This window comes from Mus caroli, unplaced genomic scaffold (assembly GCF_978045245.1).
Source record: "Mus caroli unplaced genomic scaffold, Mus_caroli_1 scaffold_7, whole genome shotgun sequence".
NCBI lineage: Eukaryota > Metazoa > Chordata > Mammalia > Rodentia > Muridae > Mus > Mus caroli.
In genome coordinates, this window is record NW_028227262.1 from 110,069,955 (window position 1) to 110,091,033 (window position 21,079).

Consider the following 21,079-nt stretch of genomic DNA (forward strand, 5'->3'; position numbering starts at 1 on the left):
TTGCGGGGACCCAAACTCATGTTCAGCGTGCACACACACACATACACACACACAATTTTTTGGTGATTGTTTTTGGTTTTCAAGACAGGGATTCTCTGTGGCTTTGGCTATCCTGGAACACTCTCTGTAAACCAAGCTGGCCTTGAATTCACAGAGACCCACCTGCCTCTGCCTCTGCCTCTGCCTCTGGAGTACTGGGATCAAAGGCCTATGCCATCACATGCTGCCTATATACACAATTTAAAATAAAATTTTATTTTCATAAGATAAAAAGTCCAATGCACATATAAGGCCTAGAGACAGCAATGTCAGAAGCAGTGAGCAGAGGGTGACGTGAGATCCCATGTGGCTCACCCCTCTCACAGACATCTCATTTATGCTCAAATCTCAGCCCGGCCCCTTCAGAGCTGTTCTTTCTCTCTCACTTAGCTCACTGCTCTGCCTACTCTACACTACTGGTCAAGCCACCCAGACCTTAGTGTGTGCACAAGAGAACAGCTCTTTCCTGCAGGCCCTCCACATTGCCTAGGGTAGCAAACACTAGCTAGTTTTTCCGTCCTGCTTTGCAAGTGCCTTCCGTTCCAGCTCACCGGCCTTCTGTCTTCTTCTGTCTCCTCTCAGCATCCTAGCTTGCAAGTTTTCCTATTTCCAGAGAGTAGAGCCCATCTGTTATGGCTCCTTCTCTGAGGCTGACGCTTGCTTTATTGCTGAGGCTGGGCTCACGTTCTGTTTCTGAGTGCTGGGATTACAGAGGTTTTCCATCATGTCAGACGGCTGTACAGTTTCTGTTGCTAACACAGTACCAGAGGCCGAGCAGGTTATAAAGAAAAGAGGGTTTTGTTAGCTTGGTTCTGACCCAAGGTCAGCAATATCTGGCAATGCCCTTTCTGTCAGAATCCTGAAATGATGCAGGACATTGTATGGTCGAGTCAGGGAGCTGGGGATACCTACCAAAGCTGGCTTTTAAATTTACAAGCTGTTTAATAAGAGGTTTTTGTTTTCCGTTTTGTGGTTCTGGGGTTTGAGCCCATGGCCTCAAGCATGCTAAGAAGGCACTATACCACTGCATCTCCAGGGAAACTGGCTCATGAAGTAGATCCACTTTTTAGATAGTTCAGTGACTCAACCTGCTAATTGTGTGACTGGATGAATTCATTCATAAGGCCAGAGGCCTAATCATCTCAGGGTTCTCTCAAGGCCTCACCATAATATCTCAGAACGGGGGCTAAACTTCAGACAGCTTCAAAGGGACCAATGTTCAAATCGTACAGCAAGTCTCATCTAAGAACTTGTTAAGTTCTGCTTTCTGTGAAGGCGGCTGTGGCTCTTAGCACAGCCCATTCGGTGTTACAGGGTTCACTGCCCTCCTGAATTCCTTAACACTGCCCACTCGGTGTTACAGGGTTCACTGCCCTCCTGAATTCCTTAACACTCGGTGTTACAGGGTTCGCTGCCCTCCTGGGTTCTTATACCTTTTGTTTCATATTTACCGCTGTAATGGTAAATTCACACCTAGGCAGAGTCACTGGGATTTTTGTTTGTTTGTTTGTTTGTTTGTTTAATGTAATATCTCACATTTCCTGGGCCTGGTATGTCTTATATGTCTCTCTGTTTGTTTTTAAGACAGAGTTTCTCTTTGTAGCTCTGACTATTCTGGAACTCCCTTTGTAGACCAAGCTGGCCTCGAACTCAGGGATTTCTGCCCCCCTGCCTCTTCCTCCAGAGTGCTGGGATTAAAGGCTACACTACTACACCTGACTTCCAACCTGGCTTTTTGTCTCGAATAGTAGCAGTTCTTTATTGCCATCATACTGTCTGGCATTATGTCTCATCTGACTAGCTTAGGGCAGAGACTAATTCTTATACTGGTGTGTTCCAGACAGTAACAATGCTGTGTCCTGCTTGGTGATTGAGTTTATTGGTCAATTTCAAATCCATTCATGCTGCCTCAGATTAACTAAATTGTAATTGAAAGACCATTTTTCATATCTCAGAATTTAGCCAGTGAAGAAGAACATACTCGCAGGCGTTACGAAACTTTTGAGTACAAAAACACCAGGCTAAGATAGTAAACAGACAGACCCGGGCCTTAGCCCACAAGAAACTGAAAAATAGCTCTGGCTGGGGAGGTCAGGACAGACAGCAGGCTCGGTGACCCCTGGCGAACAGAGGCTGAGGGTCATCGTGTCCTGGGTGTCTTGCTTCTACTGCAGAAGAAAGGGGCTCAGCTCTTGGAAAAACCAAAATGTTCTCAGATCATGTTGCTGCTACGGTCATTTGCTCAAGAGTTTGCTGGTGGATGTGTGAGCGTGAGGGTGGAGGGTGGGTGTTACAGTGCTGGGGATTTATCCCAGGGCATTGTTAATGTTAGGTAAGTCCTCCCTCTATCATTGAACTACACCCCCAGCCTGGTCTGAGAGAGTATTTTAGGTTTCATAGAACTTGGGAACAATCAGCCCTCTAAATGAGTTGAGTGCACAGTCCTTATCAATTCAGGACCCAGCATCATCAATGCTAGTATCACTTGCCAGGGTGAGGCTCACTTTAAAAAAATCTCAGCAGACATTTGTTGAGCACTTCTCCCAGAATGTGCCAGAGTGTCCCACAGGTACAGCCTCACGTCATCCTTTCCAAGGTCTTGCAAACTTTCTGGTAAAACCGAGAGGCCTGGGGCATAGAGAAGAACTTGCCAGAAGGCCTGCAGCTCTCAGGTTCATTGGAATCAGAGCCTGAGTTCCAGAACCATCCAGACCCTCTTTCCCAGAAACTTCAGGGGAGCAGCCAGGGGGGCAGCCAGGGGAGCAGCCTTACTAAGCTGTGCCGCCCTGCGGACAGCATGGAAGGTGACGGCTCCCTCTAAGTCTTTTGTCCACATGTGCTGGCTGTGGGCCAAGCCTGGAAACTCTCTGCTCATGGAAAGAAAGAACAGAAGCCAGCAAAAGAAAAAAAGGGTGGGAAGGAGGCTGAGGGGGAGGAAAGGAAGAGAGGGACAGGAAGGGGAGGGAGGGAGGGAGGCAACACAGCTGGAGCTGGGGTGGCTGCCAGGAAGCAAGTGAATGTGACCTCCAGGTGCACTCCCTCCACTCTGCTCACTCTGCTCTGGTCTACACTGCTCAGTGGTGTGGTGTGAACATCCAGCCCAAAGAGGCACAGGCCACAGTGCTCTCTGGGTTTCCACGGCCCTGGACAGATGAGCAGGGTGGCCCTTCCTCCTCTTTGTGTTATGTGCAGTGAGGTCAGGTTAAGGCAAACATCAGGAAAGCCTGCAGAGAGAAAGAAATTTCAAACGGCAGTGTATGGCTTCCTCTGGAAGTGTAGGCGACTGTACCAGGGCACGGCTGGTGGACAGGGGGCTGACATTTGGCTGCTTTGAATGCAGTCAGTTCCGTTGAGTTGAAGGCTGTACCCCACCCCCCGGACTTCTGGAATCCTGAGTCTGACCACCTGTGTTCATTCAGGCATGGGCAAAGTTCATCCCGCCAGATGTTTGTAAAGGGGGCAGTCGTAGATTTTGTGTGAAGATGGAATGAAAGCCAGATGTGGGGGTGCAGGCCTGTAACCCCAGCACCTGAGAGGTGGAGGCAGGAGGATCTGGAGCTTAAAGTCATCCAAGGCTTGAACAGAGAGAGTTCAAGATCGGCCTGGATTACATAGACCCCGTCTCAAAAACTGAACAAGGACCAGAAAGATGGCCACCCACTTAAACAGCTCACAGTGCACCTTACCTAGAAAATAGTAAGTGCTCAGAGGGTGTGGTGTGGTGTGGTGGTTCATACCTTTAACGCTAGCATTACAGGCACAGGCAGGTAGGTCTCTATGAGTTCCAGGCCAGCCAAGGCTACATAGTGAGACTGTTCCTCCCTCCCGCAAATCAAAGCAAAATAAAACAACAACAACAACAAAAACCAAATAGTGAGTCCTCAGTAGTTCTAGGTATCTGTTCATCATTGCAGCATTAACATGGGAAGCCTCAGATAAAAATACATAAGTGACATTTGAAACTTAACTGTAAGAGAGCCAACACGAGGGCTGGCGAGATTGACTGCTCTTCCAGAGGTCCTGAGTTTGATTCCCAGCACCCACATGGTGGCTCACAAGCATCTGTAACAGGATCAGCTGCCTTCTTCCTTAGTACGAGTCAAAAAGTCCAAATGCTGATTTTTATTTTCTACAAAAATACAAGGAAGAACATTCGGTAGGACTCTTTCTTTAGGTAAAGGGCATATTTTTATTTTATTTTGAAATAGAGTCACAGTGTAGCCCAGGCGAGGTGTTTGAGCTACATATGTTTGCGGATGACTTTGCAGTACTGAGATTACAAATGTGTGCAATCAACCCAGCTTTTGTTTTGTTTTTTTGAGACAGGGTTTCTCTGTGTAGCCCTGGCTGTCCTGGAACTCACTCTGTAGACCAGGCTGGCCTGCTTATTTTTTTTTATTACTTATCTATCTATCTATCTATCTATCTATCTATCTATCTATCTATCTATCTATTTTGCTACTGAAAAAGTATCATATCATATGTATGCATTCTTACTTAGCTATACTTCCAACTTCTAGGTGTATATGTTTTCTTAAAGATGTAGTGACTGAACCTGAGGCCTTCTATGTTGGCCAGACTGGTTTTTAACTTTCGTCCAGGCTCTCGAGATGGCTCAGCGGATAAGAGCACTGACTGCTCTTCCGAAGGTCCTGAGTTCAATTCCCAGCACCCACATGGTGGCTCACAACCATCCATAATGAGATCTGATGCCCTCTTCTGGTGTGTCTGAAGACACCTACAGTGTACTTAGACATAATAATAAATAAATCTTTAGGCTGGACTGAACAGGGCTGTAGCAAACTAAAATTTCCAACAACCACATGATGGCTCACAACCATCAGTACAGCTAAGCTACAGTGTGTGTGTATATACACACACACACACATATATATATATATATATATATATATATAGAGAGAGAGAGAGAGAGAGAGAGAGAGAGAGCATTACTGCTAAAAAAAGGGGGGGTTAACCTTTGCATCCTCCATCTTCAGTATCTGAGTTGGGATTGGTGGTCTGTCTGTCTGTCTGTCTGTCTGATTCAACATCCTAATAACAAAGACCATTAACTTACTTGTTTCTTTCCTTTTTTGTTTCTTTGTTTGTTTTTCAATATAGGGTTTCTTTATGTAGCTCAGGCTATACTGGAACTTTCTCTGTAGTCCCGGCTGTCTGTGAACTCAGAAATCTTCCTACCTCCCAAATGCTAGGATCAAAGGCCTGCTTATGTACCACTACATCTTGACTAGACTATTACTTCTTTTAAAAAACAAACTAACAGCCAGATGTTGGTGTCCAACACCTTTAATCCCAGCATGTAGCACATGGCAACATAGCAAGATCTGCCTTTTCTTTAAAAGGTCAGCCAGGTGGCAGTGGCACATTCCTTTAACGGAGGGAGGCAGGGGCAGGTGGATCTTTTGATCTGGTCTACAACATGAGTTCCAGGGCAGCCAGAGCTACACAGAGAAACCCTGTCTCAGAACTCCCCCCCCCCCCAAAAAAAAAGCACCCCCCACTTCATTACATGTTATATATTCTGTCTGTCTGTCTGTCTTGGTGTGTGACCATCTGCCACAGCAGATGTGTGGAGGTCAGAGGGCCCTTTCAATGTGTTGATTCTGGATAGTCTCCGCCCACCATGTGGGTCCCAGTGATCAAACTCAGACTTGAAAGCCCTTCGCTTGCTGAGTGGCTCCTCAGTCCAGAACAGCACTTCTTCAAATAAAATTCACTAACTTCACAGCTTTCGGATAATTCAGAAAAAAACAAACAAAAACAACTTGGGAGAAGAGAGAGAAGAGGTTGGGGAATACAGCTCAGTTGGTAGAAAGCTTGCCTGGCACATATGGGGCCCTAGGTCTAATCTTCAGTAGTCCTGCCTAAACCGGTGGCGGTGGTGCATGATGATAGAGGTGCATGGCTGTAATACAAACACTTGGAGGTGGAGGTATATGAGAAGTTTAGGTTCATCCTTGGCTAAAAGGTGAGTTTCAATGCCAACCTAAGATACAGGAAGCCTTGTCAGCAGAGGACAGCCATGTGTGTGAGAGAGAGGCAGAGAGAGAGGCAGAGAGAGAGGGAGAGAGAGAGAGAGAGAGGAGAGAGGAGAGAGACCCTCATTCCCTTGAGCAGCTCTGTACAGAAGCTGAGTCATCTGAAGAAAGGACTAGGGGGGGAGCCAGGCGGGTGGGTGTGGATGAATGATGGCAGTAGCCTTGGGTTCTGCAGGGTCTGTTCCTGCCTTTCTCAGCTCCACAGGGAAGGCTCCGGAGCCCCTGGGCTAGTGCTGTCATTTCCAGACCTGACTTCCTGTCTCTCTCTCCCCTGTGTGTGCGTTTGGGAGTATCTCCCCATGGGCTTTTCTAGCTCATTATGTGCCCCACCCCCTTCCTCTTTGAATCTCCTCACTAGACTAGGGCTCTTTAGGAGCACAGTCATTTGCAGGCTGGGTTCCCAGTGACCCAGGGGTCACGAAGAGAGAGCCGCTGAGGCCAGCAGGAGGATGTGGCAGCCTGGGTCAACCAGTGTAGGCGTCACTCCCAACAGGGTCCTGGGAGAAGGGGCTCCGCACTTCCTGGAACCAATGACTCCATAAATAGAAGGGTGGGAAAAGTGGGAAGAGATTTGGGCATCCTCTCCCTCCCAGCAGCCCAGCTCTGGCTTCTGCTCCTGATGCTGTGAGTGTTTTCATTCACGTATGTCCCCGGCAGCTGCGGGGTGAATGTGCAGTCTGCTATCTCGTGTAGTGTAGGTCCCAAAGCAAGAATTGAATAAGCAAGGAGTGGCTATTATTTGGTCCTCTATCTGGAGTGGCCACTCATTAAATTATCTCAGGATACACTAGTTGTTTGTTCTGCTTTTAGTGGGTGGCAGTGGTTTTGCAATGCAAAGAAATTTTACACACTTTCTAATGTGGTGACTTCATTTACTTCATCTGGGGCTCAGCACACCCTCTGGTTTAGCACTTAATACCTTCCCAAGTCTTCAGAGAAACAGGTCTTGTGGCCATCTGCCTTACTGAGACTACAACAGACATTCCTGGTACCTCCAGAGTTATAAGGAATCAGCCTCACCAAGGAAAAGGGACTTCCTGGAAGCAGTTTTCCTAAGTTTGTGTTGAAAGCTGTTAGCTCACACCCAGTCTGCTATTCAGGCTGGAGGCAAAGGGCTGGGGGGCTTGGGTTTCATTAGTGGCTGTCTAAGTTAGGGTTTTACTGCTGTGAACAGACACCATGACCAACTCTTATAAAGGAAAATATTTCACTGGAGCTGGCTTACAGGTTCAGAGGCTCAGTCCATAATCATCAAGGCAGGAGCATGACAGCATCCAGGCAGACATGGTGTAGGCAGAGCTGAGAGTTCTGTATCTTCATCTGAAGGCTGCTAACAGAATACTGGCTCCCAGGCAGCTAGGATGAGGGTCTTAAAGCTCACACCCACAGTGACACACCTACTCCAACAAGCCCACACCATTGAATAGCGCCACACTCCCTGGGCCGAGCGTATACAAACCATCACAGTAGCCTAGAGAGCTCAGCTTCCACTAATGAACCACACGAAGGCAGATTCCTCTTCAAGACTCTCTCTCCCCTTCCCTTTCCACTTTGGAAAATAGGTGTATACTTATTGAACATAACATTGTGTGTCAGCAGAGATCCTTTGTGTTGTTTAAACAAAGATGATGATATCTCATCGAACCTGTGGACAGGAGTGCAGGCTTCCCAAAGAGGGTCGGAACTAGGTCGTACACAATCGCCTGCTACCATCATTCTTTCTCACTGCTAGGCTCTGTGTTCCTTAGCCCACAGGGAGGGAAACAGCTGCTTTATAGCAACTGTTTCCTGTTCCAAACCCACAGAAATTGACCCAGCTTCCCTAAAGTGGAATCTGATTGGCCAAACACAAGTTGCCCCTTAGAGCCAATTAGCCGGGATCTGTTGCTAGGGGTTGCGGGGGGAGTGAGTCTCTGGCTTAAATATGGCTGTCAGTGGCCTTGGGATCTGTGGTTGAAGGCAGGGAAAGACTGTAGAAGGTGATTGATTCTCTGCAGGGTAAGCTAGCCCCTTTCTGTGCATGAGCTACCTGCTACCTGTGAGTGTTTTCTTTAAGCATAGCATTTATTGAGCTTAGCTTTTTTGCTTCTTAGATCCTAAAGTCCACTCAGTGAATGATTTGGGAAAATAAGGATTTGGGGAAAGATACAGCTATCCTGAGGCTTAGTGCTAGATACTGTTCACCTACTTCAGGACTCTTTTTATAAATTGAAATGGCCTTCCTGTTATGATCAATTCATTGTATTCAGTTGTTACACTATCAAAATTTGAGGTCAATTTTTCACTGTGTAAAAGAAATTTAGAAAAAGAAACCTGTATCCAGCATGTCCCTTGGTCACCCAACCTCCAGAAGCCCTAAGTGACCTCTAAGCTACTTTGTCTGTGTGGACTGGCCTATTGGGGACATTTCAAATAAATGAAATTATACAGTATGTGGGCTTTTAAAAAAGAGTCTTAAAAATTATTCTTTTATTTAATGTATGAGTGTGTATGTGGTGCAGGTGGGCACCTACAGGGTGCAGAAGCCCTGGGTCCCTCGGAGCTGCAGTAACAGGTGGTTATGAATCACCAGATGTGGGTTCTGAGAACCAACTTCATGTTCTCTGTGAGAGCAGTGCATGTTCCTGTCCATTGACCCGGACAGGCCAGATCTCACTCCAGACCCAGATTCGTTTTATTTTAAATCGTGTGTGCCAGTGTTTCTGTGTATGAGTATGTTCTTTCGAGGGCAGGTGCCCACAGAGGCCAGAGGCATCAATCCCCCTTGTGTTGGAGTTAGGTGGTTGTTAGCCACCCTACCTAGGTGCTTGGTACCAAACTCAGGGGTCCTCTGCAAAAAGAGTTGTAGCACGTGTCTGTACTGCAGTCCTTTTTTATGGCTCAGTAATATTTTGTTATATGGATATACCACATTATTTATCCATTCATTGGCTGATGGTTATTTGGAATTATTTGTTCAATGTTTCCATTTTATTGCTTTCTGGCCATTATGTGCAATGCCCCTCTGGACATTTCTGTAGAATATTTATGGGCATTGGTTTTTGTTTTTTCAGGGCACGTGTTACTTCTGTTACTAGTTGTGTTTGTGCTTAGAGCAATCAATGCCTGGCAGACTGTAACTGTCAGTTTCCTCACCCTGACCATCCCAGAAGGTCATGAATGAAAGTTATTTCCTGCTTGTTGCCCTTAGAAGCAGGTCAAGCTGCTCCAAATAGCCTGACCCTATGGGGTTCCTGAGGTTACTGTCTCCATCGGGGCCTGGCAGAGCTGAGATTCTCGAATCAAGTCTTAGCGAGGTGATGATCCCGGGTCATTCTTATCTCGGGTGTGTAGGGGACGAAACCAAGGCTTGAAAGGTGAAAAAGTGAAATATGGGATTTGGACTAGAGAGATCTGCCTGGACTCCCAGTTGTTTTACTTAAACATGGTGATAATAAGCAAGCCTCTGACCCTTGATTTCATTTTTAAAGTGAGGCCAATTGCTAGTGGGTGGACATCTAGTTCTTCAGGGGCTGCTGTGGACCCCCAGGTCCGGCTGTGTTGTGAAACTAGTTTTCCTTAGCTGTTGCTGGGTTTCTGACTGAGAAAGACCCAGGCCCTTCTCAGAAGTTCCCCAGGGCTCAAGGCTCATCCAGTTTTGTGGAATTACCTTTTCTCTTTTGGTACTGGAGGTTGAATCCAGGGTCTTCTGAGTACTAAATGTGTGTTCTACCACTGACTAACAGCCTGACCACTGGCTAACTGTAATTGACCACTATTCAATTGAGCTGCTCCTGTGTCCAGTAACACATTAAGAAGAACTCTGTCATCCCCACTAACTCCAGCAAAGGCATCAAGGGTAAGTTGAAAAACATGCCTGGGATATTAAACGGGTGCTGGGATTCAAGCGCAGGTCCTCATGGCTGCAGAGAATGCTCTGAACCACTGAGCCTCTTTCCTGCCCCAGAATCATAGTCCTCTAAAATACAGTTTACTTTATAATATTCCAGGGGAAAAAGTTATTATTTAGGGTTTGAGTTGTTTTTAGTTTTCCAGTATTATAAATAATAGCTATGAATGTCATGCATACTCTTTTTTCTGTCTTTAGAGTTATCTCTTAGGATAAATTCCCAAAGTATAGAAATACACAGTTATAGAACTAAAAAAAAAAAAAAGAGTTCCATTAAAGACATAGTCCTTTCCCCTGCTCCATTTAAAAAAAATTGTTTTATTATTTTTGGTGAGTGCAAATCTGTGCATGTGAGTTGAGGTGTGCGGTGTGCACGGGAGTCATGGAGCTGCAGTTACAGCTGGCTGGGGACTGCTTGACATGGGATCTGGGACCTGCCCTTGAACTGAGGGACCCCTCCAGCCCATTCTCATCCTCCAACCCTGAGACAAGGTCTCACGGTAGCCTAAAACGCATAGATCCTCTTGCCTCTACCCCCACCCAAACACTGAGATTAAAGACCCATCATATCCACTCCCCTAATCACCCTCACCCCCCCCCCCCATGAACAAGTGTTGTAAAACTCTGTGGTACAAAAAGAATATAAACGAGGTTAACAATAATAACTAGTGACATAGAGAATAATATAGTTATAGTGCAATAAAACAGGACGGCCATTAATAATGGTAATAAGGATATGTGAACTAACTCTCTCTCTCAAAATATCTTGCCCTACTCCCATACTCTCCCTTCTTGTGATGACGAACAAGGATGCAGGGCCTGTGTGGTGTGATGACCGGAGGTGAATGATGTCAGCCTGCATAGTAATAGTTTTGCACATGAGCATCCTGATATCATTACTGACTATGTCTCTGTAACTGGTGAGTCTACCCTGTGACACAACCTGTACTGCAGGACCAAGGACTGATTCCCATCTGGTGAGATGGGGCAGAACAGCATGAGGTTTCCCCCATGCTAGCACGCATGTAAAATATGCAAATGAGCTGGTGTGGTGGCACATGCCCGTAGGATGCTGAGGCAGGCAGTTTGTTTGTGAGTTCCAGTCCAGCCTGGTCTACATAATGAATTCCAGGACAGCCAGAGCTACCGAGTGAGACTGGGACTCAGACAAAAACAAATAAAACAAAACAAAACAAACAAAACAAAAAATTACAGATCCTTTCTCTTTTGCCTATCAGTTTTCAGGTAATAATTTAACTTACGGCACCTGACCACAGGTAACTGAAACCGTGGGTGAGGGAGGAGTCGGGGATGTAGCCTTGTCACCCTGACCCTGTCACCTGCTTGCATTTAGTGAGTAGCTGCAATCCTGCTTTCATTACCTGTGAGTTATGAATTTAAGCAAGTGGCTGAATTCTCGCAGATTCATTTTCTCGTCAGATAAATGGCAGAGCGTTGATCTCTGAGGAAATAGAGATAGGAAATAAAACATAATTCCTGTCATGTCTGAGAACAGAGAGAAGCAAGAATGGTGTAAATATTTAGGAGTTTAAAGAAAGTTAGAATCTGACTCTTACCAGTTTGTGAACCTACGGTGCACCAAAAAAAAAAAAAAAAAAAAAAAAAGACGTGTACTTTTTTTTTGGAGGACAAGGTTGGTTTTTTTGTTTTGTTTTTTGTTTTGTTTTTTCGAGACAGGATTTCTCTGTATAGCCCTGGCTGTCCTGGAACTCACTTTGTAGACCAGGCTGGCCTCAAACTCAGAAATCCACCTGCTTCTGCCTCCCAAGTGCTGGGATTAAGGAGTTTTTATCTTTAAATTTTATGTGCTTTTTTTTTTTCTTCAAAACAGTATTTCTCTGTGTAGCTCTGGCTGTCCCAAAACTTACTCTGTAGACCAGGCTGGGAGTGAACTCAGAGATCAGCCTACTTGACCCCTCCCGAGTGCTGGGATTAAAGGAAATCACAAAAGAGCACTGGTCCCCTAATACTGAAGTTACAGACGGGTGTGAGCCGCCACGTGGGTGCTGGGAATCAAATACAGGTCCTTTGGAAGAGCAGCCAGTGCTGCTCTGAGTATCGGAGCATCTCCCCAGCTCTGTACTACTTCTTATTTCAAAACAAAACCAAACCAGAAGGATTGAGCTCAGGATGGAGCTTGTGTTAGTTGGATATGTGTTAGTCCCTGGCTTCAGTGTCCAGCACACACTAAAGAGAAATCCAAACTAAGCCTATGAAGTCATACTTGAGTATATTTCAGTGCATACTTTTTGAATTGTACTGTTTGTATGGGATCTTATGGAACCATTATCAGATAGCTGAGAGAATCCTTGATCTCCAGATTCTTCTGCCGCTACCTCTCGAATACTGGAATTGTGAGGTGCGCCACCCAGCTCTGTAACTTCTGGTTCAGTGCTTATGACAGACACACACTGGCTTTGTCAGAGCCAGCCCTGTTAGGGACACTGAGGGGGACTGACACCATAACCCTTCCTCACCCTCTAACTTGTGTTCCTGTACACGAAGCCCATGGAAGTGCAAATCTGAATTCTCACCCTCCATAGGAGGCAACAGGGAAGCAATTCTAATTGCTAATTAGCATTAGCATTGCTTGTTTGTTTTTTGTTTTTCGAGACAGGGTCTCTCTGTGTAGCCCTGGCTGTCCTGGAACTCACTTTGTAGACCAGGCTGGCCTCGAACTCAGAAATTCCGCCTGCCTCTGAGTGCTGGGATTAAAGGCATGCACCACCACGCCCGGTTAGCATTAACATTGCTAAGGAGAGAAGAGAACTGGAACATGATTTCTACATAATATCAAGAGAGAGAGAAAACAACAACAACAACAACAAAAAACGCCTTCCCTTAATCCTACGGTGGCCAAATACATCTCTATATGAAAGAGTGCTCTGCACACTGCAGAAAACCCTTCCTGCCTTTAGGGAAGGGAGAGGTGACATCTTGACCTGCTTTCGGCCTCGTCAGCACCACGTGAGGTCTCTCAGGCAGGCTAGCCTCAGGTTCCCATAGGCACTGATACATCAGACTGACAGGTATCAGGAAAATACCTATCAGGTGGCTAAAAGAAAATATTATCACTGACTGAGTGAGTGTTCATGGTCACAGGCATTCGCAGTGTGACTCAGCTTATGCTCCTGACCCAAAAGCAGCCTTGATATTGAAGCCAGTGTGGGGAACTGCGGTCCTCCATTTCTATAGCAAATCCCCGAGAGAATAAGGAGAAAAGTCTTGCCTTGCTTCAAAATAAGTCATATTAAGATGTTACAGTCCAGGCTGGTGAAATAGCTCAGCGGTTAAGAACGCCGACTGCTCTTCCAAAGGTCCTGAGTTCAAATCCCAGCAACCACATGGTGGCTCACAACCATCCATAAGAAAAATCTAATGCCCTCTTCTGGAGTGTACACTGAAGACAGCTACAGTGTACACACATAATAAATAAATACATACATACATATATACATACATACATCTTTAAAAAAAAGATGTTACAGTCCAAGATCGATGGGCATGGTGGCATAGCTACAGTCCTTGAACTGAGGCAGGAGGATAGACGTTTGAGATAAGCTTTTCCTGTCTCAGAAACAATACAAGGGTTGGTGTGATGACCTGAATTCCAACCCTTGGATCCCCATGGTGGAAAGAAAGGACCAACTCCCCAAAGCTGTTCTCTGACATCCATATAAATGCTGTGCTACACACAATAAATAAATAAAGTTTTTAAATGTGTACATGAAGCTGGCAGTGGTGACATACACCTTTAATCGCAGCACTTGGGATACAGAGGCAGGCAGATCTTTGTGAGTTCAAGGCCAGCCTGGTCTACAAATCAAGTCCAGGACAGCCAGGGCTCTGTTACAGAAAAAACATGTCCTAAACCCCCACTCCCCTCCCCAAATCGTACATGTTTAGTACAGGCAGATGCAGCGCTTTCTCCCCAAACATCTCTGAGCTGTGATTGTAAACATCTTGTACAGAGAGCTTATTGTGTGATTCCTCGAGGTCATTGTGAGGCAGTGCACAGACATTTTTAGGAGGGTCCTGGGGTTCAAATTTCTCCATCATCTTCCATATGTGCAAATATTGGATTGTTTTTTAAACTACTGACAACTAAGAGGCAGGCGGATCTCAGTGAATCCAAGGCCAGCCTGGTTTACAGAGCAAGGCCCAGGATAGACAGAGCTATACAGAGAAAACCTGTCTTGGGGAAAAAAAAAAGAAACAGTAGAAAGAAAAAGAAAATACTAATAAATAATAAGTGTAATCTGCAACAATCTAGCACTAACCACTGAGCTATTGGTCCAGCCTGCATATGACCATTTTAAAAATCAAGTTATGTAAATATTGTGCAGCAGAAATAGTATGCCAACTTGAAGTCGGGAGATGCACCTGCTTCCCTGCCTGGATTCCTTTATTCTCAATTAAGTAAACATACTTTTATTAGTTACAGTTTTAATGACTTTACCTGCGCATATGTGGTACACCGTGCATGGAGGCTGACAAGGTGGGTGTCTCCTGGCACTGGAGTTACAGATGGTTTGTCAGCAGTCTTGCCAGTGCTGAGAATGGAAATGGGTCCTCGGGAGGAGCAGCCAGTGCTCTCCTGCTGAGCCATCTCTCTAGCTCCAGGTGAGACATTTCACAACCACCTGTAACTCCAACTCCTGGGGATCTGATGCTTCTGGCCGCTTGCACTCACACCCACACACTCACACACAGACCTACACATGTGCACATGATTAAAACTAAACGTTTAAAAACAGCAAGAATATACTTGATGAGATTCTGAACCATCCTATTTAAGTCACAAGGGGATGATTAATGCCCAAGTCTCCCTGGTCACTGGGGAGGGAAGAGAGGCAGAAAGTCAGGCTGGGGTGGACGCCACAGACAGTGCCAGGGCCCTGGAGGCTTCCCCTTCTACCTTGGGATAAACTCGTTTCTGTTTTAATTCTCTAGCCTTTGCCAGAGAGGCGTCGGTGTATTTTTTTTTTGATTTTTTTTGTTTTGTTTTGTTTTTGTTTGAGACAGGGTTTCTCTGTATAGCCCTGGCTGTCCTGGAACTCACTTTGTAGACCAGGTTGGCCTCGAACTCAGAAATCCACCTGCCTCCCGAGTGCTGGGATTAAAGGCTAAATAGGCGTGCGCCACCATGCCCAGCTGAGGCGTTGTTTTTCTAATTAATGACTTGTAGTTCAAGCTCCCTGCAAATTGAAAAAATGGTGTAGAGGGAGGTAGGTTTGACTGGACTGTAAATCCCGGGGATGGGATATGCTTAAAGGATCTGAAAAAAAAAATGCTTTTTAAATAAATGCAGCAATGGCCTTGAGAGATGGCTTGGCAGCTCAGAGCACTTACAGATGACCAGAGTTTGGTTCCCAGTGCCGTGTCATAGCTGCAGTCCAGTTCTAGAAGATCCATCCAACCAATGCCCTCTTCTTACCTCTGTAGGCTCCAAGTGTGTATGTGACACAGACACACATACTGGCAAAACACTCATACACATAAAAGCAAATCCTTAAAAAAATGTGAACTCTGTATCTATAGATCATTTTAGGGCTGTTAAATTTTTTTAATAGTTGGAGATGAGATGGTACACTCCTGTAATACCAGTCTGAGGCAGGAGAATTGCCATTAATTCTAAGACAGCCTGACACACATACATACACACACTCATGCATGTGTGTGTGCTGCACACTCTGTTTCAGAAAACAAAAAATAGTAATAATTAAGCCCATCTGGCTAATAGGAAGTTCTGCTTTTATAGAAAACAGTTGGGTGAGGAAATGTGGTATTAATATTCTTTCATTATCCCTCTTGGTCAGCAGTCTGAATCACAAGGCCAAATTGCCGGAGAGAAAAATGAATTCTCAATTGTGTGAAAATCTTCTAAATACTATTATTTATCATGCTAGGTTCCAGACCAGCCCCCAGACAGTTGATTGGGTGTATCACAGATGTCCCCAGGTTCACAGATTTGAAAAATTGACTGTCTCCCAGACCTATAAAGTGACAGTAAGGCTTATGTATACAAAGCATTCCCAAACAAGTCTAGACATACCGTCTTAGTCTTTTATTTACTTCTTTCTTTTAGGATTGATTTTTTAGGAAGCAAGCCTGTTGATACATGCCTTTGATCCCAGCACTTGGGTGGCAGAGTCAGGTAGATTTCTGAGTTCAAGGCCAGCCTGGTGTACTGAGTGAGTTCCAGAACAGTCAGGGATACACAGAGAAACCCTGTCGCAAAAACAAACAAACAAACAAAAACAAAAAACAAAGGGGGAAAAAAAAAGATTGATTATTCTTATTTACATGTGTGTGTGAGTACATACTGTGTGTGCTGATGCCAGTGCAGGCCAGAAGGGTGTGTCAGACCCCCACAGAGCTGAAGTTATAGGTGGTGGCGAGCCTCCTCATGTGGCTGTTAGAAGCTGAACTCAGGTCTTAGTTCAGTTCCTAAAATAAAAAGTGTTCTTAACCACTGAGCCATCTCTCCAGCCTGGATTTATTATTTTTTATGTGTACATTTATCTGTGTGTGTGTGTGTGTGTGTGTGTGTGTGTGTGTGTGTGTGTGTGTATGGTGTATGTGTTGCATGTGTGCCATAGCATGCCGGTAAAGGTCAGAGGACAAGTTGTATAAGTCAATTTCTCTTACCCTGTGGGCTCTGGTGGCGAACTCTTGATTGGCAGCAAGTATCTCTACCCACTGAGACATCTGTCTAACCTATTCTAATCGTCAAGGGCAAAAAAAAAAAAAAAAAAGGAAAAAAGAAAAAAAATGAATGAGAGCAGCATACTCCATACTTGTGTGAATTGAGACACCCTGATTGCTAAATGTGAACCGCGCGCGCGTGCGTTCTTTTTCTCTTCACTTCCAGACTCTGCTGCCCATTCAGATTCACTCTTGCAGTAGGACTGGTCCCCAGGAGCCTGTGATTTTAGTACTGGGAGTTATTACCTGGTGGGAAGTGACTTCACTTAAGTGTCACGTGTTTGAGGCTAAAGCTACTTGGAAGCAGCCCCTGGAAGGATGGTGGTGGCTCTGCTCCATCTGGAAAACGCTTTGCTTCCTCAGACAGCGGGGTGGGGCGGTGGGGGGAGGTGGGGGGGTGGGGGGGTGTCTCCCCTGAGGGAGAGCTGCTGCAGGAGCTGACTGTAGTCCAGGCACTGTCCTGGTGTGCTCCTCAAGGAAGGAGACAGAGTCTTGGAGTCTCCTAGAGCATCCTGCACACAGCTTGGCACGAGCCTAAAAGAAAAAGATGGAGAGCTGCCTGGCTCAATGGGAGAAGATTGCGCTGTGGGTGTTTGGTCTGTGGAGCCAGAGTGCAGGCTGTAGAGAGCAGGGGGATGGGGCTGAGATGGGCTGTGCTCCCTTCTCCCCACCCCCTGGCCCATGTGGCTATCTGCCAGAAGAGGACAGAAAGGCAGTGTCTGTGGGCCCAGCCACATGGAGAGACTCCAGAAGCTTCAGCCGTGTGAGAGTTGTGAGAGGAACAATGGGTTCCTTCCTGTCCCTGAAAGGCCTTTCAGGGCTCCCCTCCACTGTGGGATGGGTGGGCCTGAGCTCCTGGCTTCCTTGGAGAACTGGGCTCGGTTACACCACAGATTTATTCCAGAGTATATCGTGCTGGGTTGCCGTAAAGCAACAGCTAGACTCCTGGGCAAGTCTATGCTCCAGCTCTCCCTGCGCCCCAACTCCCAACGGCTTCGTCTGCTCCAGTTCAGCTTTCGGGTCCCTCCTTGCCTGCTTCCTCTTAAAAAGAGTGTTTGTGCACATTATTTATTTGGATGTGCACGCACACTGGTGAAAAGGACAGACTGGGGCTTGAACTCAGGTCCTCGGGTTCGGTGGCAAGCACTTTACCCCCTGAGCCATCTCACCAGACCGTGTCTTCATTTCATAAAGTGTGATCCATGAGTGCTCTATGTTTATTTGTCTTATGTTTTAATTGAATTTATGTATTTGTTGTCTTAGTCACTATTCTATTGCTGTCAAGAGACACCATGACCAAGGCAGCTCTTTTAGGAAGGAAAAGGGTTTAACTGGGGCTTGCGTAAAGTTTCAGAGGTTTTACTCCACCCTGATCGTTATGATGAAGAGTGCTAGGACAGATGGCACCAGAACAGTAGCTGAGAGCTTTACATCCTGATCCCCAGGCGGCAGCCAGAGACAGACAGACACTGAGAGAGGTAGCGACTGACTGAGCCTGGCTGTGCTCTTGAAACATCAAAGCCCACCCCAGCAACATACTTCCTCTAACTGGGGACTAAATATGCAAATATATGAGCCTGTGGGGTCATTAACATTCAGACCACATTTATTTCTGTCTCTTATCGGGCCTTTCCCTCCTGGTACCTAAGATCTGTTAGCATGTTTTGAAACAGGCCTCTTGATTCCTTTGAGGAAGTTCTGAGCCAAGACATTGAATACCCTCAGTTTTACCTGGCAGGTAGAAGTCTTGGAAGCCCCAGGAGGTCATGTGACTTCATCCGCCCGGGACAGGTTTTCTAGTTTCTTCTTGCCACCTCCCATTCCGGATGAAGTGGGACCACATACCTGCTTCCTTCTGAAGGAGGGGCCCATGTGCCTCACAGAGTCTTTATCACTGGTCCTCTAGGCTTCCTGGAGTCTCTCTTGGTGCTGACATGGTGACCGTGTGCAGGCAGGCCACAGACAGCCACAGCCCAACTGAGCTACAGATTGGCTGACAAGTAAGAGCCGCCCTTTGCATGCGCATGCGCCCTGGAAGTAGATGAGCACGCTTCTCCACCTCCCTCTGTTCTCCCCAAGAGTGTAGGAACTGACGGCCTGTCTACTTCTCCCTTTTACTACTTGCACCTACTCCCTTTCCTTAACCGGGGAATGTCACTCTCCTGAGCCTCCTGTCAGACGGCTCCCTGAACTGCCTTCATTTGAGCCTTGAGAGGTCTGGATATTGCTGAGTGAGTGTTATGTGCCTTCCAGGCCAGGGCATCTTCTTCTAGCTATAGAATCACAGTTTTTCACTTCTCTCTGAACGCTAAAGCTTTGCAGCCGTAGCTGTCCACACGGTGGGCAGTTCCCATCTTCTGCTAGCGTGGAGCCTCCCCCCTCCCCCCCACCCCCGTTCATATTCTGCTATCACCAATTTCATCACAACTCTCTGCAGCCCAGACGCTAGAAACAGGAACTGCAGACACCCACGGGTATAAGAGTCATGTGGAGAAGACACTCTGTCTGTCCTGGGGACAGTTAAAATAGTGTCATCACCCTGTACTCTTCTTGCTTGACCTTGGTAATGTTCTTCCAACAAGCCATTGTCTCTTCTTCTAGTCTTGTTGAGTGACTCCAGGTATTTGGGATATTAAATGAAAACTATAATGGTCACAATTAGTTGTAATCAGTTGAGTGCCTTGGGGTACATATATAATCTATATATTTTTATATAATGCATATTTATATATTTAAATATGTTTATTCTATATATTTATATATTATATAAACAAATATTGTATAAATATATAGTACATTTATATATAAATATATATGTGCTTATTTTATATATATTCATTTATTAAATGCATATGTACTATCAACCTACCATACACTAGTAACAACAAACTAGATTATACGGCTTCTGCATGCAGAAGGCTCTCGTCTACAGAAGGCAGCTAGCATTCCTACTTTTAAAAGAAAAGAAAAAAGAGGACTAGGGCCATGGTTCGGTGGTAGAGCCCACCCAGCTCAATCCCTGTGCTCACTCTCCATGTTGAGAAGGAAAATTAGCAAGGACTCAAGCCCCAGTCTGTCAGAGCCGTGAGGTAGCAGATGTGACTGGGGGATTCCGCTCTGTTGATGGCTGCCAGCAGCATACACTAACCTGGATGGTCACATTCTCCCCTGTCTGTCCTCTTCCATCTGCCATTTCAGTTCTCAGGAAAATAGCAATGAATGGTGATTCTGCCTCAAATCTAAATTCATCTACCACCCTGGAGACAACTAAAAAAATTGTAAGGATTGGGAGGTGGCTCAGAAGTTAAGAGCTCTTGGTTTCCAGCACCCACACAGCAGCTCACAATCATCTGTAACTCTAGTCCCAAGGGTGTGGCACCCTCTTCTGGTCTCCAGGGACACCAGGCCTATCTATGCAGGCAAACACTCTTGCATAAAGTACAAATAAAATAAATACTATTTTTTTCTTTTGTAAGCACTATTATGAATCCTAATTGTTGTTTTCAAAAAGAAATTCTACTCTGATCACCGTGGAAAGTGTATCTGTGCTCTCTCAAGTTTGAAATTTATACTGCACAACCAAGAACCAAGAACAGCAGCCTGATTTGGTGGCCCATGATGTAACCAAGGGAGAGAGAGGCCTTTTATATAAAGGACTCCTGGTCTTTGCAATGCAAAGTCACAGTAACAGGATGAATGCAGCGGCTAACTATGCATGCCTTGCTGTGAACCTTAGCTGGAGTTCCTTGGTCACTATACAGTCAGATTTATGTAAATTTGGGAAATGTGCCGCCCCCCCCTGCTAGCTTCACGCCTGTTTACAGCACCCACGCATCTAGACGCCACACATAGCCTGATCTATGCTGTGCGAATGTTTTCTATTTCTAAGCACATATATTCTCACTCTCATTAGCATTCAGATGTTTTCTGCCTAAGGAGTCTTTGGCACCTTTGTGGTACTGACCTCCTAAAGCCATATTTAGAGGAGTCTAGTTCCACACGTATATGCTAGACAAAGCTATCTGCAATCACAGAGGACCTCTTTTATCCAGTAAGAAGCCATTTGCCACATGGGGTTTGTGAGTGTCTTGCAAGCATCTGGGGCAACTGAGGGACTCGAGTTCAAATAGCTACTCATGGCTGCTAGAGACTGTATTGGACGGTGCATTGCTAGGCCATGTATAAAATCCAGATCTCCCTGTGGACTCACATTCACTCAGGCAACAGGTATCACTGACTCCAGCCCTGCCAGGGAAGTAGACATAACAACCTCTCTCCTGGAGAGACCTTTCAGTGGGGTACATGCTCCAGAGAGAGTCCTCAACTTACCCTGGCTTCCCACCTCACCTCAAGGCAGTTTGTT

General features: G+C 45.8%; 1 protein-coding gene across 3 annotated transcripts in view; it reads left to right on the forward strand.

Moving 5' to 3' along the window:
• The window catches only part of Dennd2a (DENN domain containing 2A), a 95,205-nt gene that overhangs the window by 11,796 nt on the left and 62,330 nt on the right, over window positions 1–21,079 (forward strand). For 2 of the 3 annotated variants that reach the window (XM_085840678.1, XM_085840679.1), the window contains exon 1: window positions 18,635–18,716. The exons of the other annotated variant lie outside the window; for it this stretch is intronic. The gene's annotated coding sequence lies outside the window, so the exon portion shown is untranslated. Of the gene's footprint in view, window positions 1–18,634; window positions 18,717–21,079 lie in introns of those variants that run through there. 3 annotated transcript variants of the gene reach the window in all.